This window comes from Rhincodon typus, chromosome 38 (genome assembly GCF_021869965.1).
Source record: "Rhincodon typus isolate 14 chromosome 38, sRhiTyp1.1, whole genome shotgun sequence".
In the NCBI taxonomy this organism is placed as follows: Eukaryota; Metazoa; Chordata; class Chondrichthyes; order Orectolobiformes; family Rhincodontidae; genus Rhincodon; species Rhincodon typus.
Window position 1 is genome coordinate 1,809,417 of NC_063369.1, and position 11,616 is coordinate 1,821,032.

The 11,616-nt window shown below is 42.3% G+C and overlaps 1 protein-coding gene across 3 annotated transcripts in view; it reads right to left on the reverse strand.

The window, feature by feature from the left end:
- Nucleotides 1–6,403, reverse strand: part of spc24 (SPC24 component of NDC80 kinetochore complex) — a 19,927-nt gene extending 13,524 nt beyond the window's left edge. The window contains exon 1 of one of the 3 annotated variants that reach the window (XM_048618098.1): nt 6,389–6,403. The gene's annotated coding sequence lies outside the window, so the exon portion shown is untranslated. Of the gene's footprint in view, nt 158–5,913; nt 6,022–6,388 lie in introns of those variants that run through there. The other 2 variants (XM_048618097.1, XM_048618095.1) reach the window with 2 other exon arrangements.
- Between the last annotated feature and the right edge of the window lie 5,213 nt (nt 6,404–11,616).

Below are 11,616 nucleotides of genomic sequence, written 5' to 3' on the forward strand. Positions count from 1 at the left end.
CGCTCTCTCCGGGTGATTTTATCCCTCGCCCTCGCTCTCTCCGGGTGTAGTTTGGTTTTCCCGCCTCCCTGTTGTCCGTTAACGCATCTTCCATTCGAAGTTTCCGCTCGAGCCCAACGTCTCCCTGAAGGACCCCGCTGAGCTGACTGACGGAAGCGCCTGTACACAACGGAAGTCAATTTTGTTTGTACCAATCCCATTAATCTTTGCAAGGGCATTTTCAAATTGAAATCATAGTGGATAATTCATGTTTTATCGCTGCAAATAAAAAAACTCTCCTGCTCCAGCGACCTGATCCTGCCGGCTTGTTAACTGGACACCTATAAAACCAACAACAACTTGCATTTAACTGTCGCCTTCAATATGGCAAAAAGAACGCCAGGCGCTCTTCCTGTGCATAAATTAGGCAAAATTTGTCAGATGGTAGGTTAGGTATATCTTCTGATTTTTTTAAAAACCCCGTTGGAAGCTTTCAACATTGAGATTTTCTTAATGAAATATATCTTGTAGGGAATTGACAGGGTGATTTATGAAAAGTATGTTTCCCCTTTAGGAAAGGCTAGAACTAGGGGACAAAAGTTAAGAATAAAAGGCGGATTTTTAAGATGGAGATTAATGAAGCCCTTTTCTCTCAGAAGATCATTGTGGGGGCAGATAGGAAATTGAAGGTGAGAGCCCTACTACATTAACAATGATATTAATTAATGGTAGAACAGGCCTGAAGGGTTAAATAGTTTACTCTTGCACCTAATTTGTATATTCATGCGATAAACTACAAATATTGTGCAAATTTTCAGATCTGGGTCATCATGCCCATCAAGCCAGTAATCCATGTGGCAACATCATTCTCAGAAGCCAGGCTACCAACCCCTTTCAGAAATAGTTGCTCTATTCCAGTAAGCAAACGCAGTTTGGACATCCCAAACCCCCTTGACAGCTGGTGGACAGAGTGCTGGGATGGCAGGCAGATTAAGGGTGCAGGCGGCAGATGTGTGAGGGAGGGAGGTAGGGTGACAGGTTGATGGTGGGGTAGGGTGCCAATTCAGTAAGCAAGTGCAAAAGCCAGGTGCAGGTCGGGATACAGGTGAGGTGAGGGTTTAGGTTGTCAGGAGGTGGGTCAGGAGCCAGAATGCTGAGTGAGTGGGGCAGGTAGGAGTGAGAGAGGGTAAGGTGGGTCAGGTTTTGGGTGGACTCTAGTGTTCATGGTTTTGGCGAGTCAGGCTGGGTGAGTGTGGGGTGGATTAGGTGGAGGGATGGCAGGAGTTGGGTGTTTGGAGTGGGGATTGGGTTGATTGTCCATAGGTCAGATGTCACTGTGAAGTGGTTGTCTATTCATTTGGCGAGGCAGGGTGTCCATGTGAGTGATTAGGGATTAGTTTTATAGTTGGCAAGGAGTCGTAGCAGTTATTAATACTTTCTCATTTCCTGGCTAACTGTTCATATAAATGAGTCAGAATCTTCCAAAGTATTTAACTTCACCTCAGAGTTGGAGACTTTTCAGAGGGTTCCAGACACCAAGTAAGCCCCCTCACGATCATGTATGCTTTGACAACATCACCTCTCATTCTTCCAAACTCCAATCTCCAACGGACACAGGCAGCCTATCCCAACTTCCTTCATAAAATAACACCCTCAATAATTTCAGGAATCAGTTCCATGGGCCTTAGCTGTGTTACCTCACAGCACCAGGAACCGAGGTTCAATTCCAGCCTTGGATGACTGAATGTGGAGTTTGCATGTTCTCGGTGTGGGTTTCCTCCGGGTGCTCCAATTTCCTCCCACAGTCCAAAGATATGCAGGCTAGGTGGACTGGCCATGCTAAATTGCCCCTAGTGTCCAAGATGTGCAGGTTAGGTGCAATAGCAGTGAAAAGTACAAGGTTACAGGGATAGGGTAGGGGCTGGGTCTGGGTTGGACGATCAGTGTGGAATCAATGGGTCAAATGGCCTGCTTCCGCAATGTAGGAATTCTATGATTTAGCCCTAAAAGGCACCTTGCTCATTATTACCCCACACCTCCACTCCGTAACTCTTCAAATTTACAATATTAAATGTTTCCTACCCTTTAAGCAGTTTCTCAGCCATTCCAAGAGTTTAACCTGAATCTCCATCATTTGAGTTTAATTAACAGCCTATCATAGGCAATGAGGTCCACTGTGTTATAGCATTGTGCCCACTGGGGTGTCACTTCCTCAAAGTCAAAGGATCAAGCAGAAGATCAAAAAAAATGCTGACTGCTGTTAACTGGATAATACTGATGATCCTGATAATTGTTTACTAGGAATGAAACTAATGGATAACATGCTCCACTGATTCTCACAGCAATTGTCAATCTTTCAGAAATCTATGTCCCAAGCCTCTCAAAAAAGAATGGAGACCAAAGAAGGTAACTATAGGTCAAAAAAAAACAACTGGATGCTGGAAATCAGAAACATAAACAGAAATTATTGGAGAAACTCAGCAGGTGGCAGCATCTCTGGAGAAAAGCTGAATTACTGTTTTGGGTCCAGTGACCCTTCTTATGAACTGATTTTAGCTAGGAAAAGATTGGTATATATGCTGAAGATGGAGTAGGGGAGGAATAAATGATAGGTGGAGATGGAACCGTGAGAGAACGATAAACAGTTAATCAGACAAAGGAAGAGGTAAAGGTCCGCCTCGGAGAAAGAATTGCTGCTTATGGGGACCATTAGGGGCTGGCAATGGGTTTCTTACTATCTCTGGTTGTTCTGGTAGTAGCCTCTGTGATAACAAGGTCTGGTGTGCCTGTGGTTTGGGGTAAGGGCATGGGAGAAAGCGCTCAGGCCCTAAAATTATTGAACTAGATATTGAATCCCGAAGGCTGCAGGGTCCCCAAGCAGAAAATGTGCTGCTGTTCTTCCAACTTGCCTGAGCTTTGCTGGAGCACTGCAGCAAGCCCAAGACAGATTTGGCTAGGGAACACAGTGGTGTGTTGAAATAGCAGGGCAACAGTAAGCTTGGTCATTTTTGAAGACAGAACGTAGGTGTTCTGCAAAGCAGTTGCCTGGTCTGCATTTTATCTCTCCATTTAGTGCAGACCACATTGTGAGCAGCAAATACAGTAGTAAATTGAATGAAGTGCAGGTAAAGCACTACTTCACCTGGAAAGTGTATCTGGGACCTTGGATAATGAGGAGGGAGAAAGTAAATGGGTAGGTGTTGCACCTGTTATTGCACGGGAAGGTGCAATGGATGCATGGGGAGGTCTTGAAAGTGAAGGAGGAGTGGACTAAGATGTCCCTGCGGAAGGCTGACAGGGAAGGGGAAAAGAATATATGTCTGGTGGTGGCATCCTGCTGGATGTGACGGAAATGGCGGCTAATGATCCTTTGGATGTGAATGCTAGTGGGTGGTAGCTGAGGTCCAGAGGATCTTATCACTGGTGTGGGACAGAAGACAAGGGATGAGGACAAAGTGCGGGAGGTAAGTCGGACAAGGCTGAGGGCTCTGTCAAGTACTGAGCTGGGGAATCAGTTGAGGAAGAAGGTGAACATTTTGGAGATTCCCTTATAGAATCTGTCATCTTCAAAACAGCTGCAACAGAGATGAAGAAACTGGGAGAATGGAATAGAGTCTTTACAGGAAGCAGGGTGTGAGGATGTACAGTCCAGGTAACTGTAGGCGTCAGTGGGTTTGCAGTGGATACTGGTGGCCAACCTAACCCCAAAAATGGAAACAGAGATGTTGAGGAAGAGAAGGGAGGAGTCAGAGATGGACCAGGTGAAGCTGAGAGCAGGGTGGAATTCGGAAGCAAAATTGCTAAACCTTTCCAATACCAGATGAGGGAGGGAAGCAACACCTATGGTGTCATCGATGTACCAGAGAAAGAGTTGTGGCTGGAGCCCAAGCAATATTGGAATTATAGGTCAGTTAGCTTAACATCCCCATCATTGGGATAATGTTAAGAGTATATTGTAAAGGATGTAATAGAAGAACATTTCAAAATATAGTGTGATTAAGAAGAATCAGCAAGGCTTCATGAAGGGGAAATCATGGCTGTTAAATTTATTGGATTCTTTGAGGCAATAGACAGGATGGATGAAGGGAAATTAGTAAATGTAATATATTTCGATTTCCAAAAGCCATTCGATAAATACTGCACATAAGACTACATAATAGGAGCCCAAGGTGTTGGAGGTAGTATATTAGCATGGATAAATAATTGGCCTAACTAACAGAGAGTTGGGATAAGGGGAAGCATTTTCAACATAGCAACCTGTTACAAGTGGAGTGCCACAGGGATCCGTGCTGGGGCCACAGTTATTTATGAGATATACTAGTACTAGAAGTGAATATACTATCAAAAATTTACAAATGACACAAAAATAGGTGGGAAAGCCAGTGGTGAGGATGATGCAAAGTGTCTGCAGAGAGATATAGACAGATTAAGAGAGTGGGCAAAAACCTGACCGATGGAAATATAATTTGGGAAAAGCTTATGTGCTTTGTCAGGAAGAATAGAGGAGATGAATATTATTGAAATGGAGAAAGCTGCAGCACAGAGGGCATTGGGCATCCCTGTGCATAAATCACGAAAAGTTAGCATCTATGTTCAGCAAGTAATGAGGAAGATAAGTGGAATGTTGGCCTTTATTTCAAATGAACTAAGAGTGTAAATTTAGGGAAGTCTTGATAAAAACTGTACAAAACACTAGTTTGACCCTATTTGAAATCTGTCAACAGTTTTAGACTCAGATGTTTCCAGCACAGAAGGAGACCATTCAGCCCATTGTGTCCACACCAGCCAACAAAGATCTGATTACACTAATTAAAAACCAAAAGATGCTGTAAATCAGGAATAAAAACAAAGTTGCTGGAAAAGTTCAGCAGGTCTGGCAGCATCTCTAGAGGAGAAAATGGAGTTAACGTTTCGGGTCCGGTGACCCTTCCTCAGAACTGATTACACTAATCCTATTTTCCAGCTTTTGGCTCATAGCCCTGGAGGCTGTGGCAACATAAGTGAATATTTAAATACTGCTTAAATTTATGAGAATTTCTGACTGAACGTTCCTTTTTAGGCAGCAAGTTCTAGACTCCCATCAGACCAATTCTCCTTGATTCTTAGCCTTGACCCCTTACCTTAAATCTATGCACCCCCAGTTATTAACCTCTCTATTAATGATAAAAGTGCCCTCTTCTCTATACTACCTATGTTCCTGATAATCATATACACCTCTATCAGGATCTCTCTCTGCTACTCCAAGAAAACAACCCCAACCTATCCGATATTCCCTCATAGCTCAGACTCTCCAGCCCAGGCATCGTCTGGGTAAATCTCCACAGCACCCTCAATAGTGCATTCACATCCTTCCTATAGCGTGGTGACCAGAAGTGCTCACAATACTCCAGCAGTAGCCTAACTAGTGTTTGGTACAGTTCCAACTTTCCTGTTCTTATATTACATGTCTTGGCTAATAAAGTAAGTGTGGCAAGTGACCCATATTGGCCCCTTTATGTAAGGAGAGATATATGCAGTGATAGTGATGACATTGGGTAGAAACGCTGTTTTATCTAATTTGCAGATGATCAATTCCACAGTGTTTTGGAAATTGAGGGTGTGCAGTCGCAATACATTCCAAACATTACACCAGGATCTGATAGAGTTGTGTAATGTAGTGTAAGCTGAATATCATCAGATTTTAAACATGAAAGGTGGATGCACATTCACAACAAAGAGAAACTGTGCACAGATTCTGTGTGTGGACGAGGCTCCATACGATCATCTGACTTTTTGAAACTAAACCAATGCCACGCTGAATGGTGGCAGCGAATGACATTCCGTTTAGAGCTCCTCCGCTTGCCAGTACCGTTTCCTTTCCCTTTGTTTTTCTTTTTTTTTGTCCTCTTTGCAATATTGTCTTCTCCCCAACCCCAAACTTTTAACTACCCCTACCTGGAGAAAGGAGAGGTGAATCGCTACCGGAGACCAGGCAGGAGCTGAGCACCTAGCCTTTGTACCACAGCAGCAGCAGAGCGAGCATGGGCTGAGTCATGGACCAACTTCCCAGAGCTACGGCAGCAGAACAAGTGTGGGCTGGGCCGAGTCCCAGAGCGACAGTTGCAGGGGAACCCCAGTCCCAGAGCGGCACGAGGTGAAGCGAATCCCGGTACAGCATGACTGACCTTGTTGCTGCAAAGAACCAGTGAGGAGTGGTCTGGAGGTTGGAGTGATGCAGGACAGTTACTGGCCTTTGGCCTGACTCCGTGTGTTGAGCTGCTGCTGTTTGGAACCCTTTACCAGATTGTAATTTAAATCCTTTTCACAATGTTATAACTGCCTCATTCCTAACTCATTCTCAGATGCTGTAAACGACGCTTATGCTTTCCTCTTTAGTATAACAACACTTTTTTTACTCTAAGATTTGTACCTTAGGTATTTGTACCGAAGATGGCGCCATTAAAAGGCAGACATTGTAAAAAAAATTTGACTGTACTCCTATATTTCTGTACTGGACTACAAGTGACAATAAAGGATATTCTATTCTATTCTATACTGATATTGGAGGCAGTCCAGAAAATGTTCATTCAGTTGATCTTGGGCATGGAAGGATTTTCATGGAGGAGGTTGGTCCTGAACTTATTTAGAAGAATGAGAGATGACATTATTGAAACGTACAAGATTCTTAAGAGATTTGATAGGGTCATTGCGGAGAAATTGTTTCTCTTGTGGGAGTGTCAAGGATCAGAGGACATAATCTCAGAATAAGAGGTCATACATTTAAGACAGAGATAATGAGTAATTTCTTTTCTCAGAGGGTTGTGAATCTGTAGAATTACTTACCTCAGAGGCTGCATCATTAATTATATTCAAGTCTGAGATAGGCAGATTTTTTTTAAGTCAGTAAGGGAAAAGGCAGGAAAGTGATGTTGAGGATTATCCGATCTGTCTTAATTTCATGGAATGATGGATGGGCTGAATGGCCTGCTTCTGATTCTACATTTTTGGTCTGATGGTCAACACCTTGATAAATAGTATATGATCAAATTTTTTTTTTTACAGTTCCATTTATAATAAATTATAGATTTATAATTTTATTTGGTCATTCACAGTTTGAAGAAGGAACGTTGCTTAGGTTTTCAATTGCAAATGATACTCATTCAGAATATTGTCAATTTTGAGCTCATCCTCGATTTCATGCCCTAATAAAAAGAATTTGAGAATTTATTACCAATTCGTCATTGAGTAATTACTCCTTTTTATATTTGCAAGTCTTTCTTTCATCTGAAGTTTCGAGGTGCTTTATCTGAAGAGTTACCCTGTGTTTTTATCTCTTCTCCAGGGACCTCATGCTTTCCTCCAACCCTCTTGTGTTCCGCTCAGTAGTAAGAGGAAACTCAGCAAGGTGGTCAGGCTGCAATGTTGATTATGAAAACATATTTCACTATTCCACCCTCCTGAAAAGTGTTTTTGCCTTCCTGAAGATGATGAACATTTGCCAGGATCGACAGCCATTGTGCTGACCGTACTTCATCACTGTTCAACTCTTCAAATGTCAGCATAAACAGTAAGTGCTGATTGACTGCTGCACTGCAGAAGGCCTCACAACTGACATCAAAACTTATCCAATATCTGTAGGAATCACTGAAGCAGGAACTCTTGTCTGATTTTTTTGTTTTGTGTTTACCTTTGTCTACCCAAGTGGCAGTGAAGCCAGTTCTAGATCCCTGTTGCTCCTGTGGTGGTGCTCTGTGTAAGGATAGTGATGCAGTGACAATAAAAAATGACAGTGTCTAATTCTCATTCCAGCTGATGTCACAACTGGACAAGTCAGATCCCAGAATAAAATCTGGCTTAGTAGATCATACTTTGGGTTTTTCTTAATTTAATGTGGCAGTCTTCCACTGAAACATAAGCATGCAAGGGCACAAGTTTGGTTTTAACCATAAAAAAGAAATTCATTACACAAGACATAAAGTAACCTAAACCTCCTCTATCCATCTTCTATCCGCCTCCCCCTCTCTCCCTATTTATTTCAGAACCCCCATCCCCTCCCCCATTTCTGAAGAAGGGTCTAGGCCCGAAACGTCAGCCTTCCTGCTCCTCTGATGCTGCTTGGCCTGCTGTGTTCATCCAGCTCTACACCTTGTTATCTCAGATTCTCCAGCATCTGCAGTTCCTGCTATCTCTATATAATTATAACTCAGTTTGTAAGATTTAAAAATACATGGCAAAACAAAATTCCATCTACTGCCCAATACCATCACTTTACAGATACTCGAAAAATGGAGAAATTTCCTTTCTCTATCAAATTTGTGGATTTGGTTCAACTGCTTCTTCTTAGTTCTGGTCCTGTAAGCTGTGAAACCATTTCCTGAAATATTCGCACAATTGAAAGAAAAGACTTTCTCAGTCTTTTAAAAATCTACACATTTCCAATCAACACTCCTGGTCTGGAAATTTCACAAATTACATTCATTCATTGAGGTAACTAATTTCCTTAACTGCTCTGAACAATCTCTTTTTCTAGCAGAGACTTTACTTGCTTCAAGTTCCCCTTCAAATTGAACCCAAAAGCTTTTGAACTAAATTTTTTTTAAAAACTTGCCCATTGTAGATTCTGCTAAATTAATGTCTTACTGTTTTCTTTTTCTAATTGTAAACCTTCACAATATAAACAGACTTCCATTAACACTCCAGGAGGCTTACAGACCTGGTCTTTGACAAATACTGGTTTAAGAGTTGTGGTTCTGGAAAAACTGATCTAATTAATTTTTAAACATCTTCAAAAAATAGACCAATAGCCATATACGGCTCATTTTAAAAAATGATATTATATAAAACCATACGCCTGCCATCACAATATTTCCAAGTCAGGAAATTTGGAAGGGAAATTGAAGATGATGTTATGTACCCAAGATTTCTACCCTTATTGATGGCAGAGTTCACTGAGGGGCTGTCAGAGTCTGAGACTTTGCACTATTATTGATTGTAACCATCATACTAGCCTCCCAGAGAATGTTCCATTATAGAAGTGCATGAACAAAGTAATAGCACACACTTTGAACATCTTTACCTAGATTGCCAACTGTTTAGGCTTGTGGGGCTCCCTTTGTGCCCCAATTAATGTTGGATTATAGTCTGAGTATTGGCACTCCTGCCAGAAGCAATTGGAAGAGTGACAGTAAATTCAGAGTGTGATTTCTGTTGTTGTTCAAGAAGTAACAGGTGCTTGTGGATGTTGTTTGACTCATTCCATATTTTCTCATTTGCCAGCTGGGCAGTATGCTTTTCCCTGGGCAGTGTCATTTGATACTAAATGTGAGGCAACATACTCTCAGATATGGTCCTTTAATCAAATCCTCACCCTATCTATGGTAAGTGGGTTGTTAGAATGCAGGACCCTATGACAATCAGGCAGGTAGACGTAAATGGAAGAACTACCCTTTGGTCCTAGGCAATCTCAGGTACTCGCTGCATTAACATAACGGAAGGATTGTTTCATGTAAATATACTGCTCGCATAAAGTTGTCTCTATTAGAGGGTCCCAGTTAGCATCCTAACTCTTCTCAGCTGGCTGATTGCAACCTGCCTGAATGTACACTTCAATTCAGTTTTAGTAGCTGCTACTTCTGAAAAAGTGACTATATCGAGTGATTATATCGAGATAAGCCAGGCAGACCTCATAGAATATGAGCTCCCTGACTGGGGCAGTAAATCTGGTCCAATCAGGGATCCCTGTCTGACAGATAGAAACAGGATTGCCAGAGGTTCAAGTACTATGTGCATGTAAATAAAGGGTGACTTGGTGACATGATACCGGCCTCTGTGGAGTTATCAGTGCAAAGAGAAAAAAAAATACAGTCCTGAAGGAATTTGCTCACGACGGTCATCCTTCAGTTAGGGTAAGCATTTCTGGCATCATGCCATTATTTGGGAAGCTTGCCATCGAAGACCAGGTCCAGTATGTGGAAAGAATGCATTATGTTTTCTCGGTAAATTATATTGGAGCCAATATAAAACAATGAGTAATTCTCCTGAGACACCAGAGTGTGGAGCTGGAGGAACACAGCAGGCCAGGCAGCATTAGAGGAGCAAGAAAGTTGATGTTTTGAGTCAGGATCCTTCTTCAGAAATTTTCTGAAATGACTCCAGCATCTGCAGTTCTTGCTATCTCCGAGTAATTCTCCTGACAGCTTGTGAACCTGCAGCCTTTTTGGTTATTAGGAGCCTAACGTTTCTTGAGACACTGCATACTGAAACTTTTCAAGAGTTGATGGATTTAGTTAAGGAATATGATGACCCCAAGCCTCCTCTAATTCTGAAACACTATAGGTTTTACTCAGCAATCCAAGAACCAGTGGAATCCGTATTGGGATATTCGACAAGGTTAAAACGACTGGCAGAGGCATGTGACTTTGGTTTAACCCTTAATGTGATGCTGAGAGACTGTTTAGTATATGGGATTAATGATGTAATCATACAAAAGTGCCAACTAGCTGAAGCCCAACTGGACATTAAACAGGCACTAGAATTGGCTTTGTCATTAGAAAATGTGGCAAGTGGATCATAAATGTTACAGGTATGCCGACAGAAGTGACACCCTTGCCAAGCCAACTGAGCTTGGGGGACACCACTTGCATGAAGGCAATTGCATAGTCTCACTCAGGACATATCCTGAACAGAGGGACTCACAGCAAAACCCCAAAACAAAGCCAAACCACAGTCAGACACTTGACATTTTCTTCAGTATCCAGGCCAGCAAACCAGTGTAGTTGCTGCTGGTATGCGGACTCGAGACAGTAAAAGAGTCCCACTAGGCCTGAATTGAGTAAGAGAACTCATAGGCTAATATGGAGGAGAATGTACACCCTGGAAAGTACACCTACATCTGGCTTGGAACAGTTAAATTGCATAGCAATATCCAAATCAGAACCAATCAAAATAAACATCAGGCTAATTGGTTACCCAGTTCCAATGGAGGTTGAGACCAGCGCAGCTATCAGTGTGTGCAGAACCAATCTTTAACAAAATTTGCTCTAACCCTTACGTTTCCATAAGACATCAGCTAGACTGAAAACCTGTACTGGGGAGCTTTTACAGATAAAGGATTCAATTCCAGTTCCAGTCTTATATGAAAAGCAGTTGGTTCTGTTACCACTGATTGGAGTAAAAGGCTTGGGCCCAAGACTGATGGGGCAAAATTGATGGAGAAAGATTCACCTTGACTGGCTCAACATTTTTTGATTAGAAAATGGCTGCCTGAGTCAAGTTCTTATTAAATACCTGGATGGTTTTCAGGGAGGTCTAGGGTCTTACAAAGGAGCCAAGGCCACCTTGCATGTTGACCAAGAAGCAATTCTACAATTCTGCAAGGCCTGCCCAGTGCCGTTTGCCTTTGCCGTTTGCAAAAGTACAGGCAGAAATCAGAAGGCTGGAAGCTAAAGAATCATCAAACCGGTACAGTTTGCAGAATAGGCAGTACCAGTCGAACCAATTATAAAGCCCAACAGGTCAGTTCACCTTTGTGGGGATTTTAAACAAATGTTAAACTGCTTCTCGTAGCTGGATAAATACCCAAACCCTCACATTGAGGATTTATACACAAAGCTGGCGGGGGTGGGGTTGGCTGTCCTTCACAAACCTGGACATGAGTGA